Raw genomic sequence first — 21,571 nt, forward strand, 5'->3', positions numbered from 1 at the left:
GTGAGCTGTGTGAGTGGAAATGTATCTCTTGTGTAGAGTGTGAATGTATTTGGAATGGATGTGGAGTGTAATAGGTTGAATGACGGTTAGCTTCTGGAGCCGGCTATCATGATCTCTGAAATGAAAAATGAGAGAGAATCAGAAATGAAATCTTTTACAACATGGTACATGTATGGCAGACATAAAAAATTGTTTTAGCTGATATCCATGCGAGGTCTCTTAATAAGGCCGTAGGCAACTGTGAAAAGAAGTGCCTTTTGTTAATGCATGGTACGATAGCTTCATTGTTGCAATGTGCAAGGTTGGTATAGGTGGGCATTCGTCCCCCCACAGGATGGCAAAAGGATGGAGAGCTGAAGATATGTGGTGTGGCTTTTCTGGTGGTCCTGGAAGTACCTCTTGAAGACTGAGTAGGTGAAGCCATTATAAACTTGCATATGACACTTTGGTATAGACATATGAGTCACTTGCATATTACAATTGGACTTCTGTGCTTGATGTGTTAAATGTTTCTATCTGGTTGGGTAATAATCTTTTTAGAAGTTAAGTGGCTATCAGATGTGGCAGTTTTTTTTATGATTGTTAAATTGAATATGTCCTCTGCCAACTTTAAACTCGGAACTTTAAAAAGTCCATGATTAAATAACATTAAGTTTGGAATCTTAATGTGATTAAATTCACAAGCCTGTCTGGTCCAATTCTTTCACAACGTCTTTTACTGCTGAGTTCATTCATAAATTGTCAAGAGAGAGGGTGGTAGCTCGAGTTTTGATAGCTTATTGGATGGTGATACACTTCTCCTTTCAGCTATTGGCTCAATGGAGTGTCAATCAAAGTTAAGTGGCCATTTTGTTGATCAAAAATTACTAGTGTTTATGTGAGAAAGGCGCTACTGCACTCCAGCAACTAGATAACAGCGCATCCCGTGGATGTGGACAGGCAGGAGGCTTGAAGGTAAGTTCTTTGGTTGAACTGTTTTTTGTCATGCGAGTCTTGTCTTTCAAAAGATTTATAAAATGTTTAGTCTTTGTTTGAGAGTAGTTATTTTTGCGAGGCTTCCCCTTAAAGCATGTTATGTACGTTACCGTGGGTGAACCGCTAGGAGAGCAGTAAGAGTTCGGCTTTATTGCAATGGCTTGGATCGCCGGCATCTTGAGAGTTTAGTCGGAGTTTGTGGACTGCGTTGCATATGAGGCAGTTTGAAGAAGAAGGTGAAAGAGCTGGTGGGCTGGCAATTTGCAGCAATTCAGGCTCGAATGCTGGCGAGGCTGCAGCTGAATTTTCGGGGAGAGCAGGGCTCTGGCTGAAGTTGTTGTTTGTTTTTTCGTATTGATAGGTTAAATGGTGCAATGCTGGAGCGTTTTGTAGCGGGAAGCATTCTTTAAAATAAAGATGTCTGTTATATGGAACTTAGGGTATTTATAGTGGCTTAGGAGTCGTCTGATTGGTGAATCATAAATTGAATAATGTTGGGCTAGCTGCAAGCAATCATAAGCATGTGATCAAGCAGGAATGCACATGGACCAATCACATCTGAGACGGTACACGTACAAAAAGACACAATGACAGAAAACGAGGGCTTGACACGAGAAAACTCAGCCTGTAAACAAAAAAACATAAAAAGTGAAGTGGTGTAACAAGGAGGTTGAGGCTTCGTTAGAATCCATATGCAGAAGTTTATTAAAGGGGTTAGGCAAAGACATCAACTAGTAAACAGGCGGAGAGTCTGCAACATGTAATCAGATCAATCCAATCAACAAACACAGGAGCAAATCCAGAAGACGTAGTAAGAGTGCTGGCATAAGTTCAGAATTACAACAATCAGTCCAAAACTGATTTAGAGGGCAAAGACAGGGAACATACGCGATCAAAGCAGGCAGGGTCGTACACAGGATAACCATGAAAGTCACTTGGAACAATGCTTGGTAAGGCAGGTAAACTGGCAATACTTCGCAAGGAAGCATGGCCTGACCTCTCGCTGAAATACAGCACAAACAGGAAGTAGCAGTCGCAGCCGAACCTGAGTCAGTAGTCGGGCGAGGGCTCCCTCTGCTGGTGTGGCGGTACAAGTGGGAATGTTGATTTATTGTTTTTTGCCTTACAATAATATAGACGCTTACTGTTAATGAGGTAACTGATTTTTACTGAGGTAACAGATTTTACTGATTTTTTTTTTTATTTTACTGTTTTTAAAAATGAATACACTACAATTTCAAAACATAAAGATGGGAACCTAAAATCTTGTAAAATTTGAATATTTTACAGTAATTCAACATTTACTGTATCTATTTACTGCATCTTGATCTAATAAATGCATGTTTGTTGAGCAGAAGCATATTCATTCAAAGACTCTTACTGACCCCAAACCATGTTCATGTGTTTATCACTTCCATTGTTCTGACTGTTCTGTTCACATATGACAGTAAGAAGTTGTCAAGATCAAAGGACCAAGACATGAGTCTGAGTTCGTAGACAATTGTGTGCCATGCTCAATCTGTGCTCCGTGTGAATAAACTCATTAGACTGAAGATATATGGGTAATCAAGCATAGCCTGTTTTAATGAACACCTCAAGCATGACCCCGGTGTCCTATAAGTGCGTCTGTTTGTGGTTCAGTGGAGCTGACTGTCGCTGACCCCAGCTAAGCACTCAAAGAGGCAGTTCAGCCCAGCTCTCACCTCATTATCACAGTCAGCGATCCTGAGACTGTCCGTAGGAATATGTACAGTACTGAGGATGTTATTTGACCTCACAGACTGATTAAACAGAAAAAGCATTTCTTATTTACTAAAGTCAGCGTGAACTAAAGGATCCAACAGACTTGACTGCAGTGTTCATCTAAAATGGAATATTAAAAAGAAGAGTTTTATTTTAGTGCACCTATTTATCATCTCTCTTTGCAGCACTAAATAATGGTTGGAAGGAAATAGTTAAAGGTGCCATATAATGAAAATCTAAATAAACATAGGCACAGATTAATAATAAGAGTTCAGTACATGGACAGTATATACTGTGAGTCTCAAACATCATTGTTTCCTCATTCTCAGGTGAATCCCATGAGTGTAAAATCGCAGTGAAATCAGGCCAATGGAAAGAAAGAAAAAAAAAAACACAGACTCTTACATTGCACATGGGATCAATAATATTCACTCCCCAGACTGCATTTGATTGGCCACAATCCCCCTTATTGTGTAATAAGAAAAAAATATGTATATTTCCACTTATTTTTAGGTTTATCTAAGCTTGTATTATACTATGTGGGACTCTAATTTTGAAAAAGTAAAGGAACAGTTTTTTGAAGAAGAAGATAGCAGCCATGCATGTCCACAAAGTTTCAGAATGTAAAATGTGGGATATACGGATTATGAAATTTTTCAGTGTCACCTTGAAGAGGCATAAGGTCTGTTTCTATGTATTGTTTGCCATTTAACATGTATAGCATATTGTGAAAATTATTGTGTATGTTTGTATTGAGGCAACAGACACATGTATGTTTGTAATGCAGTATCAGATTGTAATGTTTGTAGTGCCATATCACTCAGCTTTAGACTGATATACACTATATGTTAAACCACAAAATACAAATCTAAATAGATCTCTGGTGCTGCCTTTTGTCGAGTAGGAGGTGAGTCTCTGTGGTTGTATGTGTGTGTTAAGAGCTCATTATTGTTCCTGACCCTTCCATATATAGTCAAAACTAATTACATCATATCAGGACTAATTCCTAGGGTTTTAAATTGACATGTAACTCAATTTTAGAAGATTTTTGCACTAGACCTAACTTGCATACCTTCTGTGTGGATATCAGAGAATCATTTAATCAATCGTATTAATAGATTCTATGGCACCTTTAAAGATATTCTGCTAAAGCTGTCTAACTTACTTACTCTTACTTACTTCCAGGGCCATTTATATCAAAGTTGAAATTTAGCCGCACCATGTTGGTGTATTGTAACATCTTTTTTTATGAGGTGGGTCGTTAGCCCAATACTCAACTCCCAACCTAGACATACACACATGCCTTACGGACATTTTAGCTTACCCAGTTCACCTATAGTGCATGTCTTGAACTGTGGGGGAAACTGGAACAGCCGGAAGGAACACACATGGAGAGAACATACAAACTCCACACGGAAATGCCAACTGAACCAGCCAGGGCTCAAACCAGCAACTTTCTTGCTCTGTGCAGTGTCACCTCAAGCTGTGTATCTGACATAATAAATTGAAAATCAGTATTCTATGGATTAACATGGATCAATGGGTACTTTAAGGTAATTAGATAACTCATAGACTGAAAAGGTTTTGCATTCAAAAAGAAAGAAAAACAATAGACTATTTAAAAGATTCAAGCTAAAAGAAATACTGAATTGGAAAATGAAAGATTGTGTTTGAAGAAAAGACAGATCATAACTGAAAATACCATTCAAACATGTGCGGACATTTTTTGTTGTTGTTTTGAGAAATTGAACCTCAGTAGAGTACAAAAGAATTTAAATTAATTTGAATTAACTTAAACAATTTCAATTGTAATAATATTTAACTTCATTTGCTGTATTTTAATTAAACAAATGCAGCATTGGTGAATATATAGAATTTTTTTGAATAAAATATTAAAAACTAACTGATTTAAATTTTGAATGGTACTTTGAACAGTAAGGGCACTAATTTAACTTTCTAGGCGCAAAGTCTATTTTAAGGATGGAAAAATATGACTTGCGTCGTAGTGCATGATCTAACAGGGTTGTGCTTATTCTCTTCATGAGGTATGGGCATGTTTTGAGTATAACATGCATTAAACCAATCAGAGTCTCATCTCCAATTCCATTTATGAGTCAGCTGCATTGCGTTAAGGCGCATTTGCTATTTACATGGTGGACTTTGTAAGTGGAAAAACGAAACGCTTCACTAGCAAGAAAACAGTTAAACAGACCATCTGCACGGGGATAGAGAATGAGCCTCCTCCATTTGGCCTCTTTACTTTCTCTTTACTTTTACTCTTTACTTTACTTCTTTGCTATTGTGGATAAGGAATCTTACTCTACTAAAGACATCCATTAGCCTACATATTTTATTTTATTTGTTAAGCGCAAAGATTTAAATAATGTATATTAAAATATGACGTAAATAATAATTTATGTAAACTTTTTATTATTTTTTTCTTTATTTGTAAAAATATTTGTGTATTGTTGTACATCCTGTGTGTATTAAGCGTTTGAACTTGCACATCTTATAGCACCGGGTGTAAGATAGGGCCCTAAATGTTGTTACAGCTACGGCATTTCTAGTGGTTTCTGGTATGGTTTCACCTCAGCAAATAATATAGACAGTCTTATATGAACAGGCATTTACTAGATATTGACTAAAGGGAAGTTTGAGTTGTTTCTAGATTTCAAGGAAAACACTTGAGCCTTTTGCAAGCAGGCTGGAGAACAGGCTCAGATTTGTGACTGAAAACTAAAATATTAAATAAAAATTTCCAATAAAATCAAAAATATTTTTAAAACAATTATTTGATCTCAAAACAATCTATCGGATTGTTGAAAATTCTAGTTTGCTCAAAAAAATATACCAATATGTATAGGTTTGATAAATGAAGCTTGAAAATTTGGGGAATTTTTATGCTGCCTGTATAGGGATTTGGAGTAGGTTGTTACAAAAGCAGTTTGTTATTTTTGTTGCCCCAGCGTAATTAAGGTCAAATGAAAAGGTTCACTGACATCCATCACTGCCGTGGACACACTCATCACTTCCTTATACAGTGAATCATTCATTGAGGACAGTGTAAACAGCCAATGAAACATCAACCCTACTAATGTCCTGAACAGTCTCTTAGATAACCCTAAAAACAACAGACAGGTGTGGACCATCAACAACAGGATGACAGACCTCAACACCTCCGCGCTCCCTGCTGATTTCCTAAACTCCCAACCCATCCAACAGCCGCCCTCTGGGACAGATGGAGGAGAGGGAGGGGGAGAGAGCTGACCACGTCTGTTTCTGTTTCAAACACACCAGGGCTAATGTTGACATAGCTGCCCCCACACAAACCAAGAGATAACCACACCACACCACCAATTGATGATCTAAAGTTACCCGTGATAACCTAATGCTTGCTGACTTAACCTTCACATTAAGCTCTGAATCACGTGGGAGTTTGATGCTAGAGAAGAGTCTTTGCAAAAGAATCCTATTTATTTATTTTCTTCCTGGCTTTGGGGGGTTCCGATCTGCTGAAAGATGGTCATTTAATCTGCCTGTGTTTGAGTTTTGGACTAACGCTGAGTTTTCACATCAGACAGCAAAGAGAGGATTGTGTGTGTGCGTGAGATGTAAACACGGACTCATGGCTCAGGTTTAAGAGATTTAAGAGATCTTAAGAACTAGACGTCCAAAATTTTTGATGTTTATACGTGGCCTTATTTTTTTTAGGAAGGAAAACACTGCCTTGCCAATAGATGAATCCTATGATAAGCAATCTTATTTTCTTTTTCTTTAACATTCTTTTTCCAACCGGATCAGTAGCAAGAAAAGAAATAAAGAAGAATGAAGTTTGAGTTAAAAGGTATTAAAGATCACAGAAAAACTGCAGATCTCTTTATTGCCTCAATTTATTTCTCAAGAAATGTAGAGCAAATGCAATTAAAAAACTTACGGCAGTTTTGCTGTGGTGGACAGAAACTAAGTATTTTTTACTTCACTACTGTATTTAAGTAAATTTTTTAGGCATCTGTACTTTATATGTAGTTAAGTTCATATTTAAAGTAACTACTTTGAAGTAGGGTGTCACGGTGGCGCCACACAGCAAGAAGGTTACTAAAAATGGTTCGAGACTTCCTGGGTCAGTTGCCATTTTTGTGTAGAGTTTGCATGTTCTCCCCATGTTCGCATGGGTTTCTTCTGGGTGCTCTGGTTTTCCCCACAAGTCCAAAGAAATTGTCTGTAGTGTATGTGTGTGAATGAGAGTGTATCGGTGTTTCCCAGTGATGGGTTACAGCTGGAAGGGGCATTCGCTGCTTAAAACATATGCTGGAAAAGTTAGTTCATTCCGTTGTGGTAACCTCTGATTAATAAATGGACTAATCTGAAAAGAAAATGAATGAACTTTAGAGTATTTTTGTGTTAGGAAACTTTGGTGTGAGATCAAAAAACTTCCTTGATCAAAGGATCATGACCCAAAGTGTCCACTTACTAGTAACCATAAGCCCTAGTTTTTAATTCTATCTATCTATAATATCATTTTTTAGATTTTCTAAACATTTATACAGTAAATGTTTTGAAACAGTAGGCAGGTGCGGCACGTTGGCTCAGTGATTAGCACTGTCTTCTCACAGCAAAAAGGTTGTTGGTTCAAGTCCCTGCTGGGCCAGTTGGAATTTCTGTGTGGAGTTTGCCTATCGAAGCAGTGGCACAGTAGGTAGTGCTGTCACCTCACAGCAAGAAGGTCGCTGGGTCGCTGGTTTGAGCCTCGGCTCTGTTGGTGCTTCTGTGTGGAGTTTGCATGTTCTCCCTGCGTTCACGTGGGTTTCCTCCGGGTGCTCCAGTTTCCCCCACAGTCCAAACACATGCGGTACAGGTGAATTGGGCAGGCTAAATTGTCCGTAGTGTATGAGTGTGTGTGTTTGTGTGGATGTGGTTGCGGCTGAAAGGGCATCCGCTGCGTAAAAACTTTCTGGATAAGTTGGTGGTTCATTCATTAATAAAGGGACTAAGTCGACAAGAAAATGAATGAATGAATGAATGAGTTTGCCTATTCTCCCCATGTTCCTGTGAGTTTCCACAGGGTGCTCCAGTTTCCACCACAGTCCAAAGACATGTGTCATGAGTGCATGTGTAGCGTGTAACATGTTTTAGCGTGTCACACTATTATAAAGTTTGATTTGGTTCTGTGATCAGAAGCAAGGAACAACTACTAGAGAGAGGATAACAACGTAGCAGGTAAGTGAATAATCTGCACAGGCACACTTTTGTGTTTAACCAAAATAATGTATTTTAAATTAAAATAAAATACTATAAAATATAAATAAAATAATAATAAACATGTTTATATTAAACAAATTAATCACTTATAATAAACTGTGATAAAGTAATAAAAAATTGTATTGAATGTGTACTATATACTAATAAAACTTCTTTAACACTTCTGTTTTCTTCCAGGTTGAACAATGGCAAGTTCAACTCAACCCTGATAATACACTCTTTTTTCCAACAAATACAATAATAAACAGGAAAACTCAGTTTGTCAGTTTTGTGTGAAAATAAATAAACCAAAACTAATAAATTACAAAACTCTCAAAATAAATGAGCCAGCCAGGAAAGAGGATGTAGCAGTTGTCAAAAGTCAATAATCATTAAAATAACACAGTAAATTAAACATGGATCTCATTGAGTGTGAAAATGTTATTGTGAAAAATGTTGTGACAATTAGTGGTATAACACTAACTGAGTCAGATCAAATTCTTGAAACGTACCTACTAAGATTTGGCTCTATAAATCGCAATTTACAGATTGACAACCCCCAATCCGACTTCCACCATAATGCCATAGTATTGCCATCATCAAGCCTCAACTGCCTTTAGCCATTATAAACCCTATTGACGCTGACACCGTATTTCATGTGCGCTCCCTGAGTAGTATCTACTCCCCTGCCACCAGCAGCTCTGCTCAGAACTTGAAGAAAGTGCAAGATACAGCTATGTCACATGGAACACCCGCAAGATGAGCTTCAACAGTAGTTAAAGGTGGGTGAAATGAAATCTTAGTACGATGTGTCACCTGGAACTGAGCAAGAAACAAGTCTCTTGACCCAGACATCCTCTGTGTAAAACGTATGCTTAAATTGGTGGTTCCGCTGTGGCCACCCCTGATAAATAAGGGACTAAGCCAAACGAAAATGAATGAATGAATAATTATACAGTCAGATGCCATTGATCTACAATATTACTGGATGTTAAAAAAAAAAAAAAAAAAAAAAATATATATATATATATATATATATATATATATATATATATATATATATATATATATATATATATAATTTTTTTTAAACATCCTGTAATATTGAAGATATGTATATGTTTTTTTTTCAACAAATAAGTTGAAGAATAACTTTTATTTGTGCTGGGGAATTTTCGGAGGAACATCTGAGAACACCCGGAACTACATTAATTCAGCCTCTGCTACCTGTTAGCAATAAAATGTTCCTCTGGGTAAACAACAAGTCCCTGTTACAATAACGGGGTGTGCTGATGGGTCAAGTGGAATGAGCAAAAACACTGCGATAGTGGACAGAGGAAGTGTTGAATTGTTTTTATTGGCTCTGTCCTGCAGGGGTTTGGTCAGAGTCTTCTCATTTTAGAACGTTTTCCACCAGAGGCCAAACAAAGTCTAAACTGAGAGGCAGACAGGAGGCTGGTGATTGTTGCTAACAATGCTAAATAGCATTGATCAAAGTTTAATGTTTACAGGTCTGTTACTGTTTCCAACCAGAGCTTAGCCTCTTCTGTGTGCTTAGCCTGACAAAACAACTTGGCAAAGATAAATTGAGATTCTCCTCATCTCTGTTCAGACCACCTTTCACTGGCCACAGTTCCTTGTTTCTGGCCAAGCACTCTGCAGCTCTTTTTTTCTGTAGGTGAGAGAAGGGTATACATGCTCATTAGTAATATACTAAAACAAATAGGTTGTGCATTATGATACATTTACTTCAAATACAATGGAAAAAAGATCAATAGTTATTTGATCGATATGACCATAATTAAATCTTTTTTTATGTTATACAAGATCTTGATGTATAACTAAATTTAATGTAATGTAAGAAATGACTTGAAATATTTTGAAGTGTATGTCATTTGGGGATATCAGAGTATCAGATGTATCAGCTGACTTATGAAATTTACAGGTAAGGCGTATAAAGTTTCTATGATCGTGAATAGATCCATAAAGTAAAGCTTTTTTAAACTTAAACCCAAAACAAATACCACAATTGAGTACCACAATTATGTCACGTCAAGGTCGCTGGTTTGAGCCTCAGCTGGGTCAGTTGGCATTTCTGTGTGGATTGGGAAAGCTAAGTTGTCAGTGAATGAGTGTTTATGGATGTTTCCCAGTAATGGGTTGTGGATGGAAGGGCATCCGCTGCGTTAAACATATGCTGGATAAGTTGATGGTTCATTCCGCTGTGGTGACCCTAGAACTTAGCCAAAAAGAAAATGAATGAATTTTACATTTCAATAATTGCATTAAACAGCTTAATAAATGTGCATTGCATTTCCAACATATTTACAAACATTTTAAAGCTTTAATTATTCAGATGCTTGGACTTCCTGTGGAATATAGTCAGTTTTTGCTATCTCATGGCTTCACATGTAAAAAACAATTAGTTACTTTGCATTAACAAAGTGAGAAAACCATTGCTTCAAAATTGCAAAGTTGACATTACTTCAGACAGTGGGTCAACCCATTGTTACTTTTAACTGTTAAGTTGACTTGTCTTTTTAAATTAGAACCATAGTTCATTTACTTAATAGTTTTAAGACAACAGACTTGTAACGTTGCACACACATTGTTTGTACTTATTGTTCTGTTTTTCTCACATTTCTGAGCACTTAGTCACTCTACGCTTTCATTCTTTGTAAGCTTTCGTGTTTCACTGAAGAGAAAAAGGCTGCAAAAAACGATGACGCCATTTTCATCTTTGAGAGAACTTTATCTTTTAATGAATGAATGCAGTTGAACAGCAGCTCGCTTTATTGTTGCGATGTCATCTGATACCCGCAAAGGTGATGTTTCTGGAAATTCAGGATCAAGCAGAAAGCGGATACCAGTCTGTCAAAGTTGTAACAGCGTCTTGTTTAACCAACATCTTAGCAGTCCGTGCAGAAGGTATGGCTATAGCTGCATTGTTATGCGACAGTTTAGTGCTGCTGAATAGAAAGACCCGAGGAAAGACTGGAGAACCGCAGACCCTGGAGGCAGGGGAAGGGTGAAAATAATGGAGGGTTAATCCCAAAGCAGTCCCTCTGATGCCTGCCTCCCAGACCCAGCATGTCTCCCATTCAGTTTTAAACACAGAGGACCCACCAAAGTTGGGAAGGGCTGGATGGAGTTTCTGATGGGAGCGTTAATCTTCCGGGCCTTCATTTCAAGGGGCCAAGCTAGCCCCTCTTAAATATATCCTGCTATACAAGGCATCTTGCCAACAGCTCCATGAGGATGACATCATCAGCTGGCATTGCAGTACTGGGCAAGGGGTGTAATGAGGTTGATATGGACACAACAGAGGGGGCTCAGATGAATGTGTGTTGCCGGAATACACCAGCACGAGTAATAAGGGTTTACGCCACACAACTCACGTACGCTCGTTTCCCACCTCTAAAATTAGGAACTTGTTTTCTTTCTGCTATTCACATTTTGATTGTTCGATCATATGGTGGCAGTATGGGTCACATTCATATAGCAGACTGAGAAGAATTTTAATAAGCTCACTGTGACAAGTGAGCACACATTTGAAGTTAACAAGATAATAAATACTGTAAAAATATAAATTAGTTTCAACTAATTGTTAAATATTAACAATTCCCCAAATTGTTTTTAAGTTCACCCAGCAGCTCTCTTAAAAATATTACATAAAAATACATTTTTGGTCCAAACTCTTGACAATTAAGATTTTAAAAATATTATTATATTGGTAGGGATGTCCAGATCTGATTACATGATCGTAAATCAAGCTCGATCAAGCGGTTTTAGACTCCATCGGAATCGGATGTTATGCGGTGGCACAGAATTAGACACAGAAACAGCAGCACGTGCAGCACAGCAGTACAACATTTTGTTGCAGAGATGTTACTAGTTAAATGCCGGCAAAGTGGAACATGGAAGCAGTTTGAAGCATGAAGTATGTTTGTGGTCTGGAGGTATTATAAAGTTGATGACAACAACATTGCCAATGTAAACTGTGAGAAATGTAAACTTGGGATTGCCTGCCCTGTATTTTAAGTTGAGATGCTGTTTGTTTTTATATGAGATTTTTTTATGTTTACTGTTGCACCAAAGTATAAAAGAGGAGGATTTATGTCTCTAGGGCAAGAAAACCTGATTGGGACATCCCCAAATATTGGCTTAATTTGTGTTTATTAGTCCTGCATTATTTATCATTTTGAAACATTGAATGGAAACTTTACACTTCTTCTTCACTAACCACCAAGAATATTAGTTTAATTTACAGTTTTGTTTTATTAGTAGTTTATTTATTGCTGTTTTTACAAGAAATAGTGAATAATACCATGATAATAATAAAAAGAACACTGTAAAAAAGTTGACAACTTAAAATGTTAAGGTAACAAACTTCTGGACATTTAAAGTAACAAACTTCAGGACATTTAAGGTAACAAACTTCAGGACATTTTTGAGTTGACTCAACTTTCAGCCCAATTACTGCACTTGACTGATTTAGTTAAGTATATTAAAAAATGTCCTGAAGTTCGATGCCTTAAACTTTTAAATTGAGTCAACTTTTTTACAGCAAATAGCAAATCAATAAATATGCTTGTAAATGAATAAATATTATAATAAAGTACAAATAAAATTAAAGCTGCATGCTGTGATGAAAAAATACTTTGCGTCAAGGCTCTGCTTTCACCTGGCTTTCAGATGAGAAAAAAATATATAAAATGAATTTTTTTTTTTTTTTTGCATAGAAAAGTAAAAATAACCAACTTCCTGTTGGGTTTCAGATTTTGCTCCAAGTAACTTTTTCGGGTATTGAGACATTCTATGTTTCTGTCAATTTTTGTATGATGAAATGTATCGAGGGGCAGTTTGCTGTATAGGTGGCTACTACTGAATCTTTTTGTCATACCCAGTTCTGAAACTAGTATTAAATGAAAAATTTTGACACAGGGGTCTCATTTATAAACCTTTGTATAGAAACCTTCCTAAAATTTGACCAGAATATTTTTTAAAGTATTTGATAATGATTGTGGCATATGAGGATTTAAAGTAGTTCAATTAAACAATCAAGTTAAATATATTTATTTAGATTTTATTTACAGCAGCACACATTCTCACATGAAGTTTGTTTTTTATAGATCACAACATTTGTGTGGGAAGTAGCGTATGCATGTTTCCACCCCCTGTTTTGTGCATACGCCATGTTTATAAATGAGACCAGTGGTATGTTTTCAAATCTTTGTGAGGTTTCGATCAATCATTCATTCATTTACCTTTAGCTTAGTCCCTTTATTCTTTATTTTTTTATAGCACAGTGAATCACCAACTTATCCAGCATATGTTTTACACGGCTGATGCCCGTCCAGCTGCAAACCAGTACTGGGAAACAACCATACACACTCATTCACACACATACACTACAGGCAGTTTAGTGGATACAATTCACCTATAGCGCATGTCTTTGGGCTGTGGGCGAAACCAGGGCACCAGGAGGAAACCCAAACGAACATGGTGAGAACATGCAAACTCCACACAGAAATGCCAACTGACCCAGCTGAGACTTATACCAGCTACCTTCTTGCTGTGAGGCTAACCAATGAGCCACTGTGTCTTTCTTTTGATCATGTTTAGACCTTTAAAAATGTGATCATAATAAAAAACTGAGCAATTCCAAAAGGATCCTCTGGCCACCCAGCCCAATCTCACATGGAAACAAAACTATTTTATGTACTGTCAGAGGCTAATTTGTACAAATTCATACTTTATTCGTATGAAGATGTTCAATTTTTAAAAGGAGATGTGCAATGGAAACCCCACCTCTATCCCTAACCCTCATTGGGGATCAGTAAATCATTGTAAAATGTAAGAATGAGATTGTATAAATTAATACAAATTAGCCACTAAATCAAAAACATTTATGAATTGCCGTGAGATAGCATTGGACCACTTGTGCTCGGGCCTTAATAACTATATCAAAGTTTGCTAAGGCTCTAACACCAAACTACTATCAAATCAACTACTGTGAAGCAATTTACTACCAAACTACTAAGCTGATAAATTCAAATAATGCCAAATGAAAAATTAATAATAAAATAAAATCAATTAAGCAAGTCTCATCAAGAAACATTAGCTAGAACACTGGTTCAAACTGGCCTATAGAGTTCAGTGAATGTTTTTTGATGTAGAGACGAGGGTGGGAAGGACAACATCTATGCAAATTGCTGTCTATACATGATCACCCCTCTATGGTCCTCCCCTGTGCCTGCTGTATACATCGCCTATTTAGTCATGTCCTTTTGTGTGCCGACCACGCTTTGTCAGACACTTTAAAAGACTTCCTTTATGAGAAACTGGTCTTTGAATATCAACTGTGTGATCACTGCTGCCACACAAGAAGCATTCTTCAAACCTTCTGTAAAAATAGGTGAGAGTCAGTCACCACTTTATGCTACTGATTGAGTGCCCACTAAAGCCCCTGCGTTTAATCAGACAGAGGGCCTTGTATTTGCCCATAGCAGTCTACAGCAAAACTTTGCAGCAAACAATTGCAGCAATGACTGGAGATAAAAGACATGGAGGGTGATCATATGAGTCCCCTGAGAGCATGATGAGAAACAAACTTTCCTGTTTGCCTAAATTGAGACCTCAACATTCACTGATAATATATGTTTTAAGTAGTCAGTCAAAAAAATCAATTTTGCCATTTTACTGACCTTTGTATACTCTTTCAAAGTTATTTTGTTCCCCATATATAATGCAATTAAAAGAGAGCTTAGCACTCTGCATTTTAAGAAAAGGCATGCAATTACTAAAAACACCACCAAATTAAGAAAAATCTTGAATAGTTCGAAAGCATAAATGTTGCAAATTCTTACAATGCAAACACATCAAGAAAACGAGCTTCCATTTCTCACGACACAAGCAAATAGCACGAAACACAACAGAAATGTTTAAAGGGGAACCCAAAAACATGACGGACCAGGCTGAGATTTGTTTACTGTGCCATGACTATTGCTCAGTGAAGGTGTAGTTGATCTTTGAAAGGTAATCTTTTTGTTTATTTTTACATCCTGATTACACGATTCACCGGGTCTGTACCATTTTTAAGTCTCTTTAAAACATTTCTGTAGTGTTCCACATTATTTGCATGTGCTGTGAGAAATTGCAGCGTATTTTCTTATTATTTTTGCATTTTTGAGAATTTGCAGTGTGTTTTTTTCTTTTGTGTTTGCACTGTGAGGATTTGCATCGTGTATGCTGTCAAATCGATAAAGATCTTTTTTTTAAATGAATAGATAAATAAAGCTCTCTCGACAACCATACAAATGTTTTGTTCAAATAAAATGTATTAAAATTATTTAATTATTGAAAAAACCTCAGTCAACACTCTTTCAACTACAGTTGGTCCAAAATGCAGCCGCCAGATTAATAACAGGAACTAAGAAAAGAGATCATATCACAGTGCATGTCTCATTGCACTGGCTACCTATAAAAATCAGAGATGATTTTAAAATCCTTCTTTTCACTTATAAAGCATTACACAATTCTAAGACCAATGTCAGTGAACTTATTAGGCCTCATACAGCTTGTAGACCGTTAAGATCCCATGACCAGTTTCTTTTGTCTGTCTTTCAGACTCGCTGCAAATCAAAAGGTGACCAAGCTTTCTGTGTTGCGGCCCCATCAGGATTTCTCCTTCATTGGATGCTTTTAAATCTAACTTAAAGACTTATTTTTACTCTTTTGCCTTTGAGTGACACATGCATGTTATTTATTTATATATATATATATATATGTGTGTGTGTGTGTGTGTGTGTGTGTGTGTGTGTGTGTGTGTGTGTGTGTGTGTCTGTATTTTTAATACCAGTTTTTATTTCTATTTTCTAGTTTATTTTATTGTAAAGCACTTTGGATCAACTACGGTTGTGTAAAATTGTGCTCTATAAATAAAGTTTGCCTCCCTTTGCTTTGCCTTAATCTTTGCCATCATGTTCGCATTGTGATTTTTGAAGCAGTCTGGTACACTTTTAATATATTAACAGATTTATTCATTCATTTATTTATTAATTTTCCTTCGGCTTAGTCTCTATTTCAGAGGTAGCCACAGTGAAATGAACCAAACTATTTTGGTATATGTTTTTTCAAAAAGAAATAATTTTCTTTTTGGGTAAATCTGTAAAAACAATGCATTTGCAATGTTGGTATAGTGTACCAAGTGTAAATCATGTATTGATTTATTTTCTTTTCAGCTTAGTCCCTTTATTAATCTAGGGTCGCAACAGTGGAATGAACTGCCAATCTATCCAGCACACGTTTTACGCAGCGGATGCCCTTCCATCTGCAACCCATCACTGAGAAGCACCCTTACACACTCATTCACTACAGACAATTTTTTAGCTTACCCAATTCACCTATAGCACATGTCTTTGGACTTGTGTGGCAAATCGGAGCACCCGGAGGAAACCCACGCAAACACAGGGAGAACATAAAAACTACACACAGAAATGTCAAGCCAGGGATTGAACCAGCAACCTTCTTGCTGTGAGGTCTACCCACTGCGCCACCCCAAGTGTAAATGGCAGTTTTTTTATCATTTAATGTGAGGTTAGTGGGTGAGGCAGTGGCGCAGTAGGTAGTGCTGTCGGCTCACAGCAAGAAGGTCGTTGGGTCGCTAGTTCGAACCTCAGCTCAGTTGGCGTTTCTTTGTGGAGTTTGCATGTTCTTCCTGCCTTCGCGTGGGTTTCCTCCGGGTGCTCCGGTTTCCCCCACAGTCCAAAGACATGCGGTACAGGTAAATTGGGTTGGCTAAATTGTCTGTAGTGTTTGAGTGTGTGTGTGAATGTGTGTGTGGATGTTTCCCAGAGATGGGTTGCGGCTGGAAGGGCATCCGCTGTGTAAAAACTTGCTGGATAAGTTGGCGGTTCATTCCGCTGTGGCGACCCTGGATTAATAAAGGGACTAAGCCGACAAGAAAATGAATGAATGAATGAATGAATGAATAATGTGAGGTAAGTGATACACAATGTATATATGAATTACAAAAGTAAAATCTATATGAGACTTATGATTAACTATTGCAAAAACGAAGTTCGTTCATACTGATTCATACATTTATCTGACTATTAAATAGCCTGGCCATCACAGGAGTGTATTTTATAAAGGTTTTAAGTGCAGCTCGTCTATCAAAAATGCAAAGTGTGTACAATCCATTTGAAAAATCTAGTCGTACATGTCTTTATGTGCTTAAATAAAAGAGTAATTAAACCGAGACTGGGTAATTGTGTAGACCTACAAGGGTGTGATCTGAAATGGTGTGATACAAACCCATGACTGCACTGGGAACAAGGAGAATTGAACAGGTGTGTGTACAGCAATAATCCCTTTCATTATATTTAAGGATATCCCACGTGGAGTCGGAATAGTCTTGTTTCACCAGATGTGCGAAGGCAAACATTGTGTGTCTGCGCATGAATAATCAGACCTCCCATGAGCACATGCAGACCCACTTCATAGTATTTGTCATTGCGTTACACCCACTGGGTCAAGAAGTGTGAAGACAAAAATGCTGCTGTCCTGTCCTGTCAAAATAAATGTTATTGTTTCACTGGTACTAAATGCTACATCCTGTAATATTTCACTATTTAAGATAAACAAGAACACACTTGCTTTGGCAAGGCATTGATTAGAAACTTACAATGGGTTCGACGAGTCTCAGTGTACTGTTTTATGTGGGAAATGTGGGATACAATGCCCACACAATAGAGAGGAGAATAGGAACTCTCCCTTTATCAGTTTCCAATTCCCGGGCTTCAATCCAAGAACGGGCTTATTCAAACAGCGGACTATAAAAAATCTGATAAGCTAACTTACTAGACTTGAAGTTCTTCAATGCCCTGCCATAGACTTCAAGTTATGTTCATTTAATTTTTTGACCAATGGTTTAAACTCTTGAATTTTTATTGCTCCTTACTTTTCACTCTTTTCTCTTGAATGATGTTCCTCTGCATTCACCTGTTTAATAGTAAGACCATTTTCGCTGGTTCTTTGTCTTGTTTTTGTATGAACCTCTGCCTCTGGCTTCTTATAGGGCCACCTGGGTCCCATTAAATGTCCCTGAATCTCTGCATGTGATCAAATGCAGGTGTGTATAAACATACAACTGGACGATTTTCACTTCCAAGAAAACACAGTGGAGTCCGTCACCATATTTCCAACCTCTTCCCCAAAGAATCGACTATTGTCAGTTATTGTACAACACTGACATTCATCGAATCCATTGTAATACGCAGCTAGCATTTGATTTGTCGTGTGCGTATTTATTTGTTTATTTTTGGACCATTTGGCAAAGAGAGACCAAGTGAAATCTGATACTTTCCCTAGTAATGACACAAATGAACTGGTTTGTACAGTTATTCTCAGACATCACGCCCACAGACTGAAGCAGGAATGATGCCAAAATGCGGATAAATAATTTGTTGTGGGTTCCCTCAAGGTTTTACTAAGAGTTGTTATTATGGGGCTTTTTAATTAGTGTGTAAAATATTTAACAGCTTCACTCATATTAAGATATATATCGATATATCAAATTGACATTGTAGATCAAAACTATTGTCAAGTCATGTTCACCACAAAAATTGTTTTACTCATAAAAAGTTCTCACTGACAAATCCATATTTTTCTTCCATATTAACATTACATTTGTATAAAACCTTAGTTAACCCCTCCAAAATTAAAATCTGTTATTAATTACTCACCCTCATAATTTTACAATCCCCTCAGACCTTCATTCATCTTCAGGGCACAAATTAAGATATTTTAGATGAAATACGATGAACTCCCTCATCCCTCAGATAGCAATGCTACCAAAACATTTAGAATTGTCTAGAAAATAAATCTTCCGCAAACAAAGCTGTTGTTTTTTGGCACACAGAAATGTTATTTGCATGATTATAGTTGAAAGTCACATGGAATGATTGGACAATATTTTTGCATATATATTTGGAATATGTTTGAATAAGCCAAGGCCATGCATGTGGAGGATGAGGGAGCTCTCAATTTTTATCTAAAACATCTTCATTTGTCTTCTAAAGATAGACAAATGTCTGGGACTGAGAGGACATGAGGGTGAGTAATTAGAAGTGGAAATTTCTTGGGGTAACCTGTTTTGGTGTAGTCCTAGACTAACCCTTTAAGAAACTACAAATAAATAACATTTACTAGATAAAACCATTTATTTTCCTGCAGTGTTAATTTCATTGATTTCATTGATTTCATTTCATAATTTTCGTGACAAACAAGTTTCTACCAACGAAAATAAATAAAAATTAAGTGATGATGACGACAACTATAATAAAAATACACTGACATTTTCGTTGACTAATAAAAATAAGACGAAAATGTGATTGAGGGACGGTATTGGAAAATATTCAATAAGAATTAATCTTGTGATGCATGATACTTAATGACACATTTTTTACGTACATCTTCAATTTATAATTCCTCTATGTGAGTTAACACAGCCATGGGACTGAGTGCAACCAGATAACACATCATCATTTGCCAGTCATAAGACATTACACTACTTATTTACTCAGTGCTATACAGCTGAGCACCATGTACTGTAAAACCAACTACAACAGTAAAGCTTGGTAGGCTATAGACTGACATTGCAAAGCGAACTTTAACTATTTCAAGCCCTTTCAAATATTTAATGGCTTTAAATTGCTCATAAATAATTTTGCATTTTGGATTGAATGTGTATTGATTGACATAATTTTACACATTATTTATGACATAAATAAACAATGCATATTTTTTGGTCTTCAATTGAAAATCTATATTATTTTTGTAAAAATAAATGTATACAATATTTTAAATAAATTGCACTTAATTTTAACCAAATAAATTTTAGTCAACTAGATCTAGAGTATAATTTTGAAAATGCATTACAAAAAAATGTAACAGCATGACATTGATAATGCTAAGCACCAATCAGCATATTAATTTACTTTCAGAAGAATCACATGACTGAAGGCTAGCATAATGGCTGAGCTAATGCTTCAAATGATGTTGGAAAAGAGACCACTGCAATCATTGCATATTCATTCATTCATTTATTTTCTTTTTGGCTTAGTTCCTTCATTAATCTGTGGTCGCCACAGCGGATTAAACCGCCAACTTATCCAGCATATGTTTTATGCAGTGAATGCCCTTCCACCTGCAACCCTCAATGGGAAACACCCATACACTCATTCATACACATACACGACAGACAATTTAGCTTCCACTGGTAGATACTGTACCCGCTTGGTATCATTTTAGCATTTTAGCTGTTGAAGAATCTAAGAGTGAAATGCCTGTTCCGATGAGCTTTGCCTGTCAGCAAACTGTAAAGCTTGAATTCAACTGTAAAAAAACTGTAGATTTTGAGGTGATGAGACTCAACACTTGCTCTGTCATGTGATATCCTCTCGTTTCCAATTTTTTTCTAATTTTGCGGATTTTATTTTTCCTTTCAGGTGCTGGCCAAAGCTCATCATGCTGTTTCCCATGACCAGTTCTCAGCTCACTTCATCTTGGGTTCTCATCACCAGGACTGATCAAAGCCTTGTCCAAAACACAGGAAGATTACAGCGACTGGCCTTACCTCGATAATGGAACTGACAAGAAGATCAGAGGCTTCACATATGAATGTCCACAGTGTACGAGGGCTGATCCTTGATCAATTTTACCTATTGTGTCTTGGAGGAGGGTATTTTTTATACAAAGTTGAAGCTGACCTGAGATCAGTCCTGTTACACTGAATAATGGCAGCTTCTGTTTCATAATGGCTTTCCAGTGCAAGATTGGGACTTCTGTTCTCTGCTCATTCAGAGAGATCCGGACAACATTTGGTGATAACTGAAAGATTAGCCATGCGGTTGCTTTATATCCAATTTGTTAGCCTGAAAGAGTGCTTTCATTATCTCTGTTTCTAACTATGTGTTTATCTATCACATCTATATTTTGTTAAATTAAGCTTTACTTCAGAAATTAAATAGCAGCTGTATTGCAGAAAACCTTTTTCAAAAAAGAAAGATTACAATCATACTACATAGAAATTCCGATAGCTAATGAATATTAAATACCTTTCTTTCTTTTAAACTTTCTTGCATCATCCATTGTAAGGGTGTAGAATTTGCATGGATAGAGGGGACGTGTCCCCACAAATATCCACAGATTATTAAAATGTCCCCACCAATAATTTAATCGCCTCCAAAATAAAATAATGCTTTGTTGAAATTTTCAATTTCCCAGAGATAGGTTGCGGCTGGAAGGGCATCCACTGCGTAAAAACTTGCTGGATAAGTTGGTGGTTCATTCTGCTGTGGTGACCCCAGATTAATAAAGAGACTAAGCCAACAAGAAAATGAATGAATGAATGAAATTTTCAAGTCAGCATTACTGTGCAAGATTCAGGTTAGACATGGATAAGCAGCTACTTTTCAAAGAAAAGTGTCATTCAAAATTGAAATCAAGTTCACTGCAAGTCTACAATAATAATAACCATGGATGTGCAATTAATAAAAAAATGTTTCTATTTTGGCCTCCACGACGATACTAAAAAATCAATCTAGATAAA

The 21,571-nt window shown here is 36.8% G+C and overlaps 1 long non-coding RNA gene across 1 annotated transcript; it reads left to right on the forward strand.

Annotated features, from left to right (window-relative positions):
• The first annotated feature begins 865 nt into the window (after positions 1-865).
• On the forward strand, positions 866-21,050 carry LOC141377483 (uncharacterized). The gene is made up of 2 exons (XR_012389665.1): positions 866-954; positions 20,469-21,050. It is a non-coding gene; the product is annotated as an uncharacterized lncRNA (long non-coding RNA).
• The last annotated feature ends 521 nt before the right edge of the window (positions 21,051-21,571 follow it).

This window comes from Danio rerio, chromosome 14 (genome assembly GCF_049306965.1).
Source record: "Danio rerio strain Tuebingen ecotype United States chromosome 14, GRCz12tu, whole genome shotgun sequence".
Classification (NCBI taxonomy): Eukaryota; Metazoa; Chordata; class Actinopteri; order Cypriniformes; family Danionidae; genus Danio; species Danio rerio.